The 13,967-nt window shown below is 37.6% G+C and overlaps 1 protein-coding gene across 2 annotated transcripts in view; it reads right to left on the reverse strand.

Moving 5' to 3' along the window:
* The window catches only part of UNC13C (unc-13 homolog C), a 633,353-nt gene that overhangs the window by 26,519 nt on the left and 592,867 nt on the right, over nucleotides 1-13,967 (reverse strand). The gene's annotated exons all lie outside the window — the stretch shown is intronic.

Genomic DNA, 13,967 nt, shown 5'->3' on the forward strand with positions numbered 1-13,967 from the left:
GACTTTAAAGTTAAATCCACCACAAATGATAAAGAAGGACACTACATAATGATTAAAGGGACAATTTACCAGGAAGATATAACCCTATTAAATATTTATGCACCCAATGAAAGGGCTGCAAGATACATGAAACTAACTTTAACAGAACTGAAAAGTGAGAGAGACACCTCCACAATTATAGTAGGAGACTTCAACACACCACTTTCGGAGAAGGACAGGACTTCCAGTAAGAAGCTCAATAGAGACATGGAAGATCCAATTGCAATAATCAACCAATTTGACCTCATAGACTTATACAGAACACTCCACCCAACAGCTGCAAAGTATACTTTTTTTTCTAGCGCACATGGAACATTCTCTAGAATAGATCACATATTAGGTCATAAAACAAACCTTTGCAGAATCCAAAACATTGAAATATTACAAAGCATCTTCTCAAACCACAAGGCCATAAAAGTAGAGATCAATAACAGAAAAATCAGGGAAAAGAACTCAAATACTTGGAAATTGAACAATGCCCTGCTCAAAAAAGACTAGGTTATAGAAGACATTAAGGAGGGAATAAAGATTTCATAGAATGCAAAGAGAATGAAAACACTTCCTATCAAAACCTCTGGGACACAGCAAAAGCAGTGCTCAGAGGTCAATTTATATCGATAAATGCACACATACATAAAGAAGAAAGAGCCCAAACCAGAGAACTGTCCCTACAACTTGAACAAATAGAAAGTGAGCAACAAAAGAATCCATCATGCACCAGAAGAAAACAAATAATAAAAATTAGAGCTGAACTAAATGAATTAGAGAACAGAAAAACAATTGAAAGAATTAACAAAGCCAAAAGCTGGTTCTTTGAAAAAATTAACAAAATTGATAAACCATTGGCCAGACTGACTAAAGAAATACAGGAAAGGAAACAAATAACCCGAATAAGAAATGAGATGGGCCACATCACAACAGACCCAACTGAAATTAAAAGAATCATATCAGATTATTATTAAAAACTGTACTCTAACAAATTTGAAAACCTAGAAGAAATGGATGAATTCCTAGAAAAACACTACCTACCTAAAATAACACAATCAGAAGTAGAACAACTAAATAGACCCATAACAAAAAAAAAGAGATTGAAAAGGTAATCAAAAAACTCCCAACAAAAAAAAAGCCCTAGCCCGGATGGCTTCACTGCAGAGTTCTACCAAGCTTTCAGAGAAGAGTTAACACCACTACTACTAAAGGTATTTCAAAGCATAGAAAAGGATGGAATACTACCTAACTCATTCTATGAAGCCAGCACATTCCTGACACCAAAACCAGGTAAAGACACCACAAAAAAAGAAAATTACAGACCTATATCTCTCATGAACATAGATGCAAAAATCCTCAACAAAATTCTAGCCAAGAGAATTCAACAACATATCAAAAAAATGATCCACCACAACCAAGTGGTTATGCAAGGTTGATTCAATATTAGAAAAACCATTAATGTAATCCGCCATACAAATAAAACAAAAGACAAAAACCACATGATCTTATCAATTGATGCAGAAAAGGCATTTGACAAAGTCCAACACCCATTCATGATAAAAACTCTCAGCAAAATAGGAATTGAAGGAAAATTCCTCAGCATAATAAAGGGCATCTGTACAAAGCCAACAGCCAACATCATTCTAAATGGAGACAGCCTGAAAGCATTTCCCTTGAGAACGGGAATCAGACAAGGATGCCCTTTATCACAGCTCTTATTCAACATTGTGCTAGCCAGAGCAATTAGGCTAGATAAAGAAATAAAGGGCATCCAGATTGGCAAGGAAGAAGTAAAATTATCTCTATTTGCAGATGACATGATCTTATACACAGAAAGCCCTAAGGAATCCTCCAGAAAACTACTGAAACTAATAGAAGAGTTTGGCAGAATCTCAGGTTATAAGACAAACATACAAAAATCACTTGGATTCCTCTACATCAAGAAAAAGAACATCGAAGACGAAATTACCAAATCAATACCATTCACAGTAGCCCCCAAGAAGATAAAATGCTTAGGAATAAATCTTACTAAAGATATAAAAGACGTATACAAAGAAAACTACAAAGTACTAGTGCAAGAAACTAAAAGGGACCTACATAAGTGGAAAAATATACCTTGCTCATGGATAGGAAGATTTAACATAGTAAAAATGTCTATTCTACCAAAAGCCTCCTATTTATACAATGCACTTCCGATCCAAATTCCAAAGACATTTTTTAATGTGATGGAGAAACAAATCACCAACTTCATATGGAAGGGAAAGAAGCCCCAGATAAATAATGCATTACTGAAAAAGAAGAAGAAAGTTGGAGGCCTCCCTCTATCTGATTTTAGAACATATTCTACAGCCACAGTAGTCAAAACAGCCTGGTACTGGTACAACAACAGGCACATAGACCAATGGAACAGAATTGAGAATCCACATATAAATCCATCCACATATCAGCAGCTGACATTTGACAAAGGCGCAGTGTCACTTAATTGGGGAAAAGACAGTCTTTTTAACAAATGGTGCTGGCATAACTGGATATTCATTTGCAAAAAAATGAAACAGGACCCATACTTCACACCATGCACAAAAACTAACTCCAAGTGGATCAAAGACCTAAACATAAAGACTAAAATGATAACAATCATGGAAGAAAAAATAGGGACAAGGTTAGGAGCCCTAATACAAGGCATAAACAGAACACAAAACACTACTAAAAATGACGAACAGAAACCAGATAAATGGGAGCTCCTAAAAATCAAACACCTATGCTCATCTAAAGACTTCATCAAAAGAGTAAAAAGACCACCTACAGATTGGGAAAAAAGTTTCAGCTATGACATCTCCGACCAGCCCCTGATCTCTAAAATCTATATGATTCTGTTAAAACTCAACCACAAAAAGACAAACAACCCAATTAAAAATTGGGCAAAGGATATGAGCAGGCATTTCACTAAAGAAGATATTCAGGTGGCTAACAGATACATGAGGAAATGCTCTCGATCATTATCCATTAGAGAAATCCAAATTAAAACTACAATGAGATTCCATCTCACTCCAACAAGGCTGGCATTAATCCAAAAAACACAAAACAATAAGTGTTGGAGAGGCTGCGGAGAGATTGGAACACTTCTACACTGCTGGTGGGAATGTAAAATGGTACAACCATTTTGGAAATCTATCTGGCGTTTCCTTAAAAAGTTATAAATAGAAATATCATGTGGTGCCATACAACCCAGAAATCCCACTCCTCGGAATATATCCTAGAGAAATAAGAGCCTCTCCATGAACAGATATATGCACACCCATGTTCATTACAGCACTGTTTACAATAGCAAAAAGCTGGAAGCAACCAAGGTGTCCATCAACGGATGAACGGATAAATAAATTATGGTATATTCACACAGTGGAATACTACGCATTGATAAAGAACAGTGATGAATCTATGAAACATTTCATAACATGGAGGAACCTGGAAGGCATTATGCTGAGTGAAATTGGTCAGAAGCAAAAGGACAAATATTGTATAAAACCACTATTATAAGATCTTGAGAAATAGTTTAAACTGAGAAGAATACATTCTTTTGTGGTTACGAGGGGGGGAGGGAATGAGGGTGGGAGAGGGTTATTTACTGATTAGATAGTAGATAACTGCTTTAGGTGAAGGGAAGGACAACACTCAATAAAGGGAAGTTCAGCTCAACTGGACTGGACCAATAGAAAAGAAGTTTCCTGGATAAACTGAATGCTTTGAAGGTCAGTGGAGCAAGGGCAGGGGTTTGGGGACTATGACTTCAGGGGACATCTAAGTCAATTGGCAAAATAAATTCTATTAAGAAAACATTCTGCATCCCACTTTGAAGTGTGGTGTCTGGGGTCTTAAATGCTAACAAGTGGCCATCTAAGATTAATCAGTTGGTCTCAACCCACCTGGATCAAAGGAGAATGAAGAACACCAAGGTCACAAGATAATTATGTGCCCAAGAGACAGAAAGGGGCCACATGAACTAGAGACTTACATCATCCTGAGACCAGAAGAACTAGGTGGTGCCCGGCCACAACCAATGACTGCCCTGACAGGGAGCACCACAGAGAACCCCTGAGGGAGCAAGGAGATCAGTGGGATGCAGAACCCAAATTCTCATAAAAAGACCAGACTTAATGGTCTGACTGAGACTAGAAGAATCCCAGCGGTCATGGTCCCCAAACCTTCTGTTGGCCCAAGATAGGAACCATTCCCGAAGACAACTGATCAGACATGGATTGGATTGGACAACATGTTGGAGAGAGATGCTGATGAGGAGTGAGCTACTTGTATCAGGTGGACACTTGAGACTGTGTTGGCATCTCCTGTCCAGAGGGGAGATGGGAGGGTAGAGAGGGTTAGAAACTGGCAAAACAGTCACAAAAGGAGAGACTGGAAGGAGGGAGCGGGATGACTCATTGGGGGAGAGTAAATGGGAATATATAGTAAGGTGTATATAAGTTTATATGTGAGAGACTGACTTGATTTGTAAACTTTCACTTAAAGCACAATAAAAATTATTTAATAATAAAAATAAGAAATCAGGAAAACAATACCATTTACAATAAATCCCCCAAAGGATAATATACTTAGGAATAAATCTTAGCAGGGATGTAAAATACCTATACAAAGAAAACTACAAAACACTACTGTAAGAAACCAAAGGGGACCTACATAAATGGAAAAACATACCATGCTCATGGATAGGAAGACTTAATATTGTGCAAATGTCAGTACTACCCAAAGCAATTTATAGATCTAATGAAATCCTCAATCTAAATTCTAACAGTAATCTTTAACAAGATGGAAAACTAACCACCACCTTTGTATGGAAAGAACGGAGGGCCCAGATAAGTAGAGCATTACTGAAGAACAAGGTAGGAAGCCTCACACTACCTGATCTCAGAACCTACTATACAGCCACGATAGTCAAAACAGCCTGGTACAACGACAGACAAATGGAACAGAGTTGAGGATACAGACATAAATCCATCTACCTATGGAGAGATGATTTTAGACAAGGGGCAAAGACAAATGGGGAAGAGACAGTCTCTTTAACAAACGGTGCTTACAAAACTGGTTGTCAATCTGTAAAAAAATGAAACATGACCCACACCTCACATCGTACACAAAAAGTAACTCAAAATGGATCAAATACCTAAATATACAATCTAAAACTATAAAGATCATGCAATGAAAAATAGAGACAATGCTAGTGGCCCTAACATATGGCAGAAATAGAAAAACAAACATAACTAAAAATACACAAACAGCAGAAGATGAAATAGATAAAAGGAAAAACACCCATTGCCATCGAGTTGACTCTGACTCATAGCAAACCTATAGGACAGAATAGAGTTTCCAAGGAGTGTCTGCTGATCTTTTTGTTAGCAGACCTAGCTCTTAACCACTACGCCACCAGGGTCTCCAAAGTAGATACATGGGACCTCCTAAATATTAAAGAAAAGACCTAGATGGATGTCAGAAGAGACTCTGAAACTTTCTCTTAAATGTAGAGTAGCTAAAGAAAAAGAAAAAAATGATGAAGTAAAAGAGCTGAAAAGAAGATTTCAAAGGGCAGTTTGAGAAGACAAAGTATTATGATAACATGTGCAAAGACCTGGAGTTAGAAAACCAAAAGGGAAGAACACGCTTAGCATTTCTCAAGCTGAAAGAACTGAAGAAAAAATTCAAGCCTCAAGTTGCAATACTGAAGGATTCTGTGGGGAAAATATTAAATGGTGCAGGAAGCATCAAAAGAAGATGGAAGGAACACACAGAGACCAAAAAGATTTGGTCAATGTTTAACCATTTCAGGAGGTAACATATGATCAGTAACCAATGATGCTGAAGGAAGAAGTTCAAGTGGCACTGAAGGCACTGATGAAAAACAAGGCTCCAGGAATTCACAGAATACCAGTTGAGATGTTTCAACAATCACATGCAGCGCTGGAAGTGCTCACTCGTCTATTCCATGAAGCTTGTAAGACAGCTAGCTACCTGATCATCTTACTGGAAGAGATCCATATTTGTGCCTATTCCCAAGAAAGGTGATCCCATTGAATGCGGAAATTATCTAACAATATCGTTAATGTCACATGCAAGCAAAATTTTGCTGAAGATCATTCAAAAGTGGTTGCAGCAGTATATTGACAGGAACTGCTGGAAATTCAAGCCAGATTTAGAAGAGGATGTAGAACCAGGGATATCATTGCTGATGTCAGATGGATCCTGACTGAAAGCAGACAATACCAGAAAGATGTTTACCTGAGTATTATTGACTATGCTAAGGCATTTGACTGTGTGGATCCTAACAAATTATGGATAACATTGCAGGGAATGGGAATTCCAGAACACTTAAGTGTGGTCATGAGGACTCTGCACATGGATCAAGAGGCAATCGTTCAAACAGAACAAGAGGATACTGCATGGTTTGAAGTTAGGAAAGGTGTGCGTGAGGGTTGTATTCTTTCACCATACCTATTCAATCTGTACGCTGAGCAAATAATACAAGAAGCTGGACTATATGAAGAAGAACGGAGCATCGGGATCGGAGGAAGACTCATTAACAACCTGCATTATGCAGATGACATAACCTTGCTTCCTGAAAGTGAAGAGGACTTGAAGCATTTACTGATGAAGATCAAAGGTTATGGCCTGCAGTATGGATTACATCTAAACATAAAACATAAATTCTCACAACTGGACCAATCAGCAACATCATGGTAAATGGAGAAAGATTAAGGTTGTCAAGGGTTTCGTTTTACTTGGATCCATAATCAACACCCATGGAAGCAGCAGTCAAGAAACCAAAAGACGCATTGCATTGGGCAGATTGGCTGTGAAAGTCCTCTTTAAAGTGTTGAAAAGTAAGGATGTCACCTTGAGGACTAAGGTGCGCCTGACCCCAAGCCATGGCGTTTTCAGTGGCCTCATGCATGCAAAAGCTGGACAACGGATAAGGAAGATCAAAGAAGAATTAATGCCTTTGAATTGTGGTATTGATGAAGAATATTAAATATACCATGGAATGCCAAAAGAATGAACAAATCTGTCTTGGAAGAAGTACAAATAGAATGCTCCTTAGAAGCAAAGTATGGTGAGACTGCCTCACATACTTTAGACGTGTTATCAGGAGGGACCAGTCCCTGGAGAAGGGCATCATGCTTGATAAAGTAGAGGGTCACCGAAAAAAAGGAAGACCCTCAACAAGATGAATTGACACAGTGGCTGCAACAATGGGCTCAGGAATATCAACAAATTGTGAGGATGGCACAGGACTGGGCAGTGTTTCATTCCATTGTGCATAGGGTCTCTATGAGTCGGAATCGACTGGATGGTACCTAACAACGACAAGAAATATTAAACACTAATGTGCATCAAAAGACTTCTCCGAGAGAGAACCTACAGGCTGGGAATAAAATTTTGGCTCTAACATATCCAACAAGGGTCTAATCTCTAAAATTTATAGAAAACTTCAACACCTCAATATCAAAAAGACAAACAATCCAATTAAAAAATGTACAAAGGATATGAACACTTTGTCAAAGAAGACACTGAGGCAGCTAACCTATGAAGAAATGCTCAAGTTCAGTAACCATTAGAGAGATGCAAGTCAAAACTATAATAAGGTACCATCTTACCCCAACAATAATGGTGTTTGTAAAAAAACCAAAAAATGACAAATGTTGGCGAGGTTGTAGGGAGATTGGAACTTTTATATACTGCTGGTGGAAATGTAAAATGGTACAATCACCATGCAAAATGGTATGTTGCTTTCTTAAAAAGCTAGAAATAGAAATACTATATGATTCAACAATCCCACTCCTAAGTATATACCCTGGAGATATAACAGCCATGGCACAAGTAGACATATGCACACCCATCTTCATTGCAGCATTATTCACAGTAGCAAAAAGATAGAAGTGATGTAAGTGCCCCATCAATGGATGAATGGATGAACAATCTATGGTACATACACACAAAGAAATACTACACAATGATCTGTGAAACACCGCACAATATGAATGAATTTGGAGGACATTATGCTGAGTGAAGTAGGTCAATCACAAAAGGACAAATATTGTATGAGACCACTATTACAAAAACAAAAACAAGAAAAGGTTTACACACAGGAAAAAAAAATCTTTGATAGTTACCAGGAATGGGAGGGAAAAGAGGGAAAATTACTGCCTAGATAGAAGACATGTTAATGTTGGTGAAGGGAAAGACAACACACAATACGGAGGAAGTCAGCACAACATGACCAAAGCAAAGGAAGACACTGAGAGAAACACAAGAATAAAGGGCAACTACAGCACTTAGTATAACGTAGAAAATCCTCCAACGATAGTATTAACAAGAATTTACAAATGGATACATAGGTAGCTAGGTATGCTAAAGAGTGTGGGAGGGTGTAAGGGAGCACACCCACCTGCAGATATAGGTTTGGTTGTGGCTATTCCTACATACATAATTGTAGTGGCAAAACATAATTCATAAAGACAATGTCCTGCATCCTACTTTGGTAAGTAGCGCCTGGGGTCTTAAAAGCCTGTGAGCAGCCATCTAAAATACAACTATTGGTCTCCTTCTTTATGGAGCAAAGGAGAGTGAAGAAAACAAAAGATTCAAGGGAGCAATTAGTTTGAAGGACTAATGGACCACATCAACCACAGCCTACACTGCCCTAAGACCAGAAGAACTAGATGGCGCCTGGCTACCACTACTGACCACCCTGACTGGGATCACAACAGAAGGCCCCAGACAGAGCAGTAGAAAAATGTAGAAAAATCAAAATCACAAAAAAGATCAGACTTACTGGTCTGACAGAGACTGGAGGGATACACAAGAGTATGGACCTAAGACACCCTTCTGACTTGGAACTGAAGCCATTCCCAGAGACCACTTTTTAGCTAAACATTGGACAGGCCTGTCCTGTAAAATAGACAGTAACACCTGTTAGGAACATGTTCCTTAGAACAATCAATTTACCAGCTCAAAAGGACAACATTTACCCAAAAGCAAAGACGAGAAGGCAGGAATGGGTAGAAAGACCAGACGAAAGTAAACGGGGACCGTGGGGCAGAATGGGGAGAGTGCTGACACATTGTGGGGAATGCAGCCAATGTCATGGAACACTTTATGTACAGTCTATCAAATGGGAAGCTAATTTACCTTGTGAACTTTCACCTAAAGCACAACAAAAAATTAAAAAAAAAATCAGGAACAAATTAAGAATATGCACTATCACCCTTATTAAATACATGGTCTGAAAAGTCATATGAAGGCAATAAATTAAAAAAAAAAAAAAAAAAACAGAATATATAGCAAGACTCTGGGAAATGGAAACAAATCAATTTTTTGCAACAGTATGCTTATATAAAAAGCTAACGTAATTGGTGAAAATCTATTTGACTTAACAAGAGAGCTTCTTGAATTGACTCAAGGGATGAAAAAATATGAATAACAGATAATTACATAATTTTTGATGATAATATATCCTTTCAAAAACAGCAAAAATATGATATATCCTGAAATAAACCTAATTAAATATGTGATGAAAGCCATAAAGTTTAAATCAGGCATAATAGAATAATTGAAAATAAATAACATATACCATGCCTCTAAAACAAGATGTCATTTACATATATATTTTGTTATGAGTTTAATGAAATTCTAATAAGAATCCCAAAAGCTTTTTAAAATTTTTGCAGAAGCCAAATTTCATTTAGAAATGCAATGACAATATTAACTAAGAATTTATAAAAAGCAGAAAGAAGTAAAACTCTAATCAATTATTAAAGCATCTTATTAAGTAACAGTAATTAAATCGGTCTTATCCTGGAAAATAAATGGTCAGAAAGACTAGGATAAATAGTCCAGAAACAGAATTCCAATATAGTTAGGACAACGACAAAGGAATCATCGTTGACAATGACAAAGGAATAGGCAAGATTATTCAGTAAGTATTTTGGAAGAAGTGGTTTCTTATTTAGAGAAAAAGAGTTTCATTTACATTCATATCATACTGAAATAAATTGTGATGAACTAAAAAAGTTGAAAAATCAAAAGGAAGAAAATACAGATGAATTTTTATATGATGGCTGAATGTGTTAAGATTCTTTTGTCTTAAAAGCAAAATAAAATAAATCACGAAGGAAAGTGCATTAAAAAAATTTGTAAGTAAAAGAGATCGTATGTAAAATTTAAGGTCAAGGAATCAACTGAGAAAATGTTTGCAATAAATGTTACATATAGAGGTTTATTGTCCTTAATATTCAAAGAAGCTATAAAAACTGATAACCTCTAAGGTGCCAGTATATAAATAAAAGTCAGAGAATTCACAACAGGAGAAATTCAACAGGTTAATAAACATGGAAAATGTTTAACTTTTCTGTAATGAAATTAATACCTATTGGAATAATATGCCTAGTATTGTCTCTCATATTAGCAAAGAGACTAGGAAGAAGGATCTGAAAAAGTTGGCCAGTGAAGACTTTATGAATAGCAACAGAACATTGGTTGATTTGGTGCTGAAAGAAGAGCGCCTCAAGTTGGAAGGCACTCAAAATACAACTGGGAAAGAGCTGGAACCTCAAAAGTTTCAGCTTGAACTTGCATATGACCAATTGATGATCTGTTCCTCGGTTGGCCCCTGGCCTTGTTCTGCCTGATGATATTGAGCTTTTCCATCGTCTCTTTCCACAGATGTAGTCAATTTGATTTCTGTGTGTTCCATCTGGTGAGGTCCATGTGTATAGTCACCGTTTATGTTGGTGAAAGAAGGTATTTGCAATGAAGAAGTCGTTGGTCTTGCAAAATTTAATCATTCGATCTCCGGCATCGTTTCTGTCACCAAGGCCATACTTTTCAACTACTGATCCTTCTTCTTTGTTTCCAACTTTTGCATTCCAATCACCAGTAATTATCAATGCATCTTGATTGCATGTTTGATCAGTTTCAGACTGCAGCAGCTGATAAAAATCTATTTCTTCATCTTTGGCCCTAGTGGTTGGTACAGAAATTTGAATAATAGTCGTATTAACTGGTCTTCCTTGTAGGCGTGTGGATATTATCCTATCACTGACAGCATTGTACTTCAGGATAGATCTTGAAATGTTCTTTTTGACGATGAATGCAACACCATTCCTCTTCGAGTTGTCATTCCCAGCAGAGTAGACTATTTGATTGTCCCATTCAAAATGGCCAGTACCCATCCATTTCAGCTCACTAATGCCTAGGATATCGATGTTTATGCATTCCATTTCATTTTTGACGATTTCTAATTTTCCTGGATTCATACTTCATACATTCCAGGTTCCAATTATTAATGGATGTTTGCAGCTGTTTCTTCTCATTTGGAGTCGTGCCACATCAGCAAATGAAGGTCCCAGAAGCTTTACTCCATCCATGTCATTAAGGTTGACTCTACTTTGCAGAGGCAGCTCTTCCCCAGGCATCTTTTGAGTGCCTCCTAACCTGGGGGGCTCATCTTCCAGCACTATATCAGACAATGTTCCGCTCTATTCATAAGGTTTTCACTTAATACTTTAATGCTTTTCAGAAGTAGACTGCCAGGTTCTTCTTCCTAGTCTGTCTTAGTCTGGAAGCTCAGCTGAAACCTGTCCTCCATGGGTGACCCTGCTGGTATCTGAATACCGGTGGCATAGCTTCCAGCATCACAGCAACACGCAAGCCTCCACAGTACTACAAACTGACAGACAGGTGGGGGACAGGAAAGTATATGTGTGTATGTATTTTTTATGGGTGCACGTATAGGCATATGTATATACACGTTTGTGTGCTGCATATATATATATTCATATATAAAACAAAGCGCATGGGGATGCAGTTATGGATACTTCCTAGAGATAACCAAAGACCTCATGGGATTGGTTTACTGGCTTTGAAACCTTAGGACCATAGTTTTGTGTGACAGCTCGATCAATGTCATAGCATAGTTCATGAACTTTATGTTCTACATCCTAGTCTGGTCAGTAATGCCTGGGGTCTTAAAAGCTTGTGGGTGATCATCTAAGAGAGAATGACTGGTCTTTACTCATCTAGAGAAAAAGAGAAAGAAGGAAACCAACGACTCAAAGAAGAAACTAGTCTTCCAGGCTAACAGCCTATACAAACCAAGCCCTCATCTATGCTGAGACTACAAGAACTAGATGGTGTCAGCTATCACTACTGACCGTTCTGACCAGGGACATAATAAATGTTCCCAGGTAGAATGGAAGAAAAATATAGAACAAAACTCAAATTCTTAAAAAAGGCCAGACAGTGGACCAGAAGAGACTAGAGGAAACCCTAAGACTATTGCCCTGAAATGCCCTTTAAACTTTGTACTGAAACCACACCTGGAAGCCACCTCTCAGCTAAATAACAGATTGGCTCATAAAATGAACAATATCACCCATGAGTACTGTGCTCCTTTAAAAAATCATCTATATGAGACCAAGCAGTCAACACTTACCCTAAAGCAAAAAGGAGAAAGTAAGGGGGCGAGGAAGCTAGATTAATGGAAACAGAACAAACAGAATGGAAATAATGAGAATGACACATTGTGAAAATGTAACCAGTGTCACCGAGCAATATGTATATTGTTAAATGGGAACCCGATTTACTGTGTAAACTTTCACCAAAAACACAATAAAACAGTAATAAAATGCCTAGCGTTTGTAGTTGGAAGAATTTGTATTTGAGCCTAGCTCCCCGACTAAATACTTATATAACTCTTAGAGGAACCCAGTCTCCTCCTGAAGCCTAGCCTACTCATCTAAAAATGGATATCATTTTCCTTACAGGGTCACTGACATCTCCCGTTGCCATCAAGTCAATTCTGACCATGGTGACCCTAAAGTGTTTGTCTAGCATTCACTAACCTTGAATCAAAATACACCCTAACATTTACCTGCTTATTTCCAGAATAGGCTTACTCCAAAAGAAAATTGTCCTCCTCCTTTTCCATTTCCAGTATACCTGCCTATTCTTCCACTCTTTCAAATTTCTTTATAGTGGCTTCTCTGCCTTTCAGTACTGTTTTTTTTCCTTTCTTTAATGATGTAGGACATGTCGCCTATAGTTTTCCTGTTTAATTTGGTTCTGCATTGGGGGTTATGATTGCTAAGGGGATGCTCTATCAAATTACCTTGCTTTTTCAGTTAAAGAGAAATCAAGGTGTTGATAAACCAAGGGAATGAAATGACTTCAAGGGGAAAATAAAATGAAATGAGGTATAACTGCAACTACAAGATTGCAACGCACTTTAGAGCCAGTATGGGTCTGGTGTGTTCTAATCTATCATAAAAACATTTTATATCACAAACATATAAGTAAATAGCCAAGCTTCCCCACAGAACCTGGCTTTTAAATCATTTATATAACATTGTGCATGCCCAAACACTAAACTGAAAATAATTAAAAATAACCACTTTTGTCTGAAATAACAGGCAGGAATCGAGTTTCTGGGTTCTTCTCGTAACATGTAAAAAGGCAATGCCATTTTAAATGAAAGTTAAAATATGAAAAAAAAAGTTAGGAATATATGTAGGCATGAACTTCAACTTTGGCAAGATTTAAAGTGTTTTTGTTTTTCTTTCATAGAAGACCTTAATTTTAGTTTCAGGATTTTTTTTTTTTTTTTAAAGTGCAGTCTACATGACAATCTTCCTTTGAGGCTATAAAACACATGCCTTGATTTGAAAAAACACATTTTTGTTGACTCTGTACTTTCTTCTTTTGCATTTTGAATGTTCCCTTTACAGAGGTTTCCATCTGGAAACACATTGCTAAGCCATTTACCTGCAAATACAGTTTGCAGCCAGCAGGTTACCCTGGAGTAGCTGCAGGTGGCCCTCATTATGGTGAGTGCTTTGGTGCACTGGACCAGCAGCATCAGCATCAGCATCACCGGGGAG

Source organism: Loxodonta africana, chromosome 13, assembly GCF_030014295.1.
Source record: "Loxodonta africana isolate mLoxAfr1 chromosome 13, mLoxAfr1.hap2, whole genome shotgun sequence".
Taxonomy (NCBI): Eukaryota; Metazoa; Chordata; class Mammalia; order Proboscidea; family Elephantidae; genus Loxodonta; species Loxodonta africana.